Source organism: Solanum pennellii, chromosome 7 (assembly GCF_001406875.1).
Source record: "Solanum pennellii chromosome 7, SPENNV200".
Classification (NCBI taxonomy): domain Eukaryota; kingdom Viridiplantae; phylum Streptophyta; class Magnoliopsida; order Solanales; family Solanaceae; genus Solanum; species Solanum pennellii.
In genome coordinates this window covers 14,769,101-14,773,658 of record NC_028643.1, presented here as the reverse complement: position 1 = coordinate 14,773,658, position 4,558 = coordinate 14,769,101, and positions in this window count along the sequence as shown.

Below are 4,558 nucleotides of genomic sequence, written 5' to 3'. Positions count from 1 at the left end.
CCCACTAGTCCCCTACCAGGCCCCACCCCCACCACGAAAAAAAATCTTAGTTTGTTTTTTAAAGAAAAATTCAACTTCAAATATTATTTTCTACTCTAGTAAAAAATAAAAGATATTTGTGAAACATTTTTCACTCAAAAACCAAACCCTAAAATATTTTTCCGGAAAATATTTTCTACAAACCAACCAAACATGAGAAAGAAAGTCAAATATCTACTTGTTTTCTAGGAAAACATTTTCCTTCACACCAAACACACCCTAAAAGAAAATTTCGGAAAAATATTTTCTACTCACCAACCAAACAGGAGAAAATAAATCAAATTTCTACTTGTTTTCCAGGAAAACATTTTCTAGGAAAAAATTTTCTGTGGAAAACATTTTCCTTCATACCAAACAGACCCTTAAGGTTAAATGTTTTACTTTTTTCGGAGTATAAGTGTTGTTTTCTTGTCACGCCATTTTAATATAATGGTTTATTGGAAAAAAGCTCGTTGAGTAAAATCATAAAAGAGAAGAGTTAGAAAGAGTATGTTTTGTTTTTGTTTTGTAGAAATGATAAATTGAAGATTGTTTAATTTACATATAAAGAATTATATATAGTAAGTATTAAATTAATTTGAAGTCGGATATGTTGGAGAGTGTGAATGTGATTTTGCATAATCAAAATAGAATATTGTGTGAGATTTTTAGAATCGTATTTGATAGGATCAAGACATCACCTAAATTGTTTAATCAAAATTTTCACACACACACACACACACACACACACACATAACTAGTTCTAATTGTAGATGTGTCACTCTTCACAACGATAACTAGGACTCTACAGAGATGGCTTCATAGACTCCCTAGGACTCTTTAACTCTTTTCTCTGAACCAAGTTTGTCACGCCCCGAACCTATACCCAAGGCGTGGCCGACACTCGAAAATCATTGATGGACTTAAGAGGATTTTGACCTGACTTACTTACTCAGCGGAAGACTTAAACACAAGAGATATAACTCATGAAATAACTTAAAAGATAATAACTTATCCAAAAACAGCAACTGAAGTCTTAAACGTATACAACTGAAAGGAATATGACTAAAGATCTAATATTATATGTCTATGAAGCCTCTAAAACAAAAAGGGATGTTGGGAAAGAACCCCCAATCATCCTAACAACTGAAAACTAGAAAGCAAGTGATAAAAAGAGTCCTCCAGAATGCAAGGAGGCTCATCAACTGACTCTGAGCTGCTTATTGGAGTAACGGTGCACTAGACGCCGATTTTACTTACCTGAATCACATTATAAGATGATGCAGGTCAACTGACATCAGTAAATGAAATGTACGAGTATGTAATGTTAAATGATACATAGCCTTGAAAAGGATTCTAAAATAAACACTTACCTTGACTCTTCTCAACTTATGAATAACTTAACTCAAAACAAAACAATGAAACACATGCAATATATGAAAACTTTTATAAAATAGTAAAAATAACTTAGTTCGTTAAAGAAATTGCAATAAAAACTCAACTTTTCTCATATAATAAAGTAACATAGTTTCTGTGGGAGATTCTCTAACCGACAACTATCACTATGAGCCTAAGTGGTGATACAACATATTGCCCACGCTGCCAAAACCTTCCTATACTTTGTTGTAATATAGAACGCTTAACTTAGTGGATCCACTAGCTTATGCTAAAAGCATCTTAAGGAATCATCTAAAAAGTATGATCATTTACTAGCCATGATAGCTACATGGTTTATGGATACTTTAGTTAAATGAACTCGCATCCCCATATCGATGGTGAATACTACTCCCAAAATATATTTAGCCCATTAGTTTGTAAAAACAAAACTCTTTCTTTGGTTTGAGATAATTACTCAACATTTAGCTTAAAAGTTCTCTTGGAATCGATGTTCCCTTTCTTTCTCAAATGTGAAAACATTTTAAACTCCTTGGGAATGCATAGTCCCCATGTACTTCTTTGAAGAAAAGACTTCAATCTTTTCTAGTTATTTCAAATTGCGAGATGTTACAGTTGTATACTATAAGGGGTTGTCTGGTAATTTGGATATGAGTTATGATGTGATAAGCTATGTTTGGATAATTTATGTATGGATAAGTTATTTTTGGACAAGTTATGTTGGATTATTATGATAGAATAAGTTATATTGAGATTATTTCTTATTGAGTGTTTGGTTTACTGTATTCAATATAATATACATTGCATAAATTTTAAGACCAAGTTAATTCTTTTTACTAAACTACCCTTCACTTAATTTAGTTTATAATTTTTTCTCTGCAAGATTTAGTGGTTCATTTTTATAAATAAAACTTTCTTTTATTTAGCTTAAATATTTTTGTTTATGCACTCGCGTGATAAATACCATATGTATTTAAACATATAATTTTTTTCTTATTTAGTTTAAAAATAGAACGTCCCTCTTACGTTTATTAAAGTTAAATAAGTTTTATGAGAAATCAAAATATAAATAAACATAAGAAATAGTCAAATAAATTCATAAACAAAAATTATATTTATGTAGTGTATTTTCTTAATTTTAAATATACAAGTAATTATCATAAAAAGAAGTAGTAAATATTATTACACATGGTATTACAAGTAGTGTAAATATACATATATGTGAAAAATGACACATAAAAAAAGTTTAAAAGGTATATTTGACATTTATCTATTTTATCCTGGGATAACTTATCCCCGGATTACTATACCACCCAATAGGAGGGATAACTTATCTCGATATTAATTTTTAATTCGGGGATAAGTTATCCCAAGTTTTGTAACCAAACAAGGGAATAAAGGGTACATAAAATTTATCCCAGAATTAACTCTCCTTATCTATCAGATCAAATGACCGATAAAAAAAGACTAATAAAAGTTAAGATCAATCACTTATCAAGAATTTTGTCAAAGAATATCAACTTTGAAGGAATATATAAGTAATTTAATGACTTTGAACAAATCATATTAATCAAAAAGCAAATCAAATACATCATTATAATTTTCTTCGATGATGATAATCTAATATTGTAAAGGAAAAAGAACACTCAATAAACCAACAATTTTCATTACTTGTATTTTTACATAATATATTAACAAGAAGTGAATAGGTTGTTGTATTGCCAAATTGGTATTTTATCAAAACAAAAAATGTTAAAAGAGATAAAAGAAACCCTTGAGGAAGTGCATGTACGCGGGGGATCAAAGTTGTCAATAATTGAACTAGGAGAACAATTATTATAAAATGTGGATTAAAAAAATATTAGGGCCCTCTTTAAGGATGATTTAGATTTGATCTCTATATCAATATTTTATTAAATTGGTGAATATTCGAGATATTGAAAAACTATAGGAAAAGTGCTATAAATTTCAATATTTTACATATTAATATGATGAAAAAATTACTCATTGAAATCACCCGTGTATATTATACTTTGATGGTATCAAGAATGAAGAAACATTCCTTCAATGTAAAACACTGTTGAGTTACTCTACCATCAGGGTATATTGTGATATTATCTGAGAGGAAAAAAAGGGAAAGGTAGGCCCTAACGTCAAAAATAGATATATTTTGTATAAAATAAAAGAGAATATGAAAGTAATGAGACATTTAAGGTTAAATATTTTACGTTTTTTTGGAGTATAAGTATTGTTTTCTGATTACGTCATTTTAATCCAATGGTTTATTCGAAAAAAGTTTGTTGAATAAAGAGTTAGAAAGAGTATGTTGTGTAGAAATGATAAATTGAAGATTATAAAGAATTATATACTAAGTATTAAATTAATTTGAAGCCGGATGTGATGAAGAGTGTGAATGTGATTTTGCATAATGAAAAGAGAATATTTTAGAATCGTATTTGATAGAACCAGGACATGACCTAAATTGATTAATCAAAATTTCCATTTCGATGTGTACTTAATAAATAGTAATCATGATGGATGGATGAGTATTAAACAAAGTCTTAAAAGTTAGTTGGGGAAACCTGTTAGGCAGTTAAAACTAATTAATGGTCTATATATAGAACAAAGCAGAAAGAGGGAATTAAGCAATACTCAATCATCAACCAAATTAAATCATAATGGTCAGGTTAGATATTGAAATTCAAACGTGGAAAATGTTGAAACCCTCAGCTCCTACCCCAGATAATCTTCGAACAATAAAACTTTTGTTGTTTGATTAGCTGGCTCGTTCTGCATATGTACCAATTCTCTTCAACTACTTCCACTAATTGAAACCACCCGTGTATATTATAAGTATTTTGCTGGTATCAAGAATGAAGAAATAACATTCCTTCAATGAAACCACTGTTGAATTACTCTTACTGTCAGAGTATATTGTGATACTAGTTCTTGGAACGTGCATCGCACGTTTGTCCTCTAATTGATATTAGAAAACTTTAATTTATATAGCTAAGTTCAAATCTAAGTCCTTTCATATAAAAGTTTAACATAAGAATATAACTCTGCACAAAATATAACATATGAATATTGTGTTAGATGTTGGAGGTTTGATATATTAAATACTTCATGAAAAATAAATATTTTA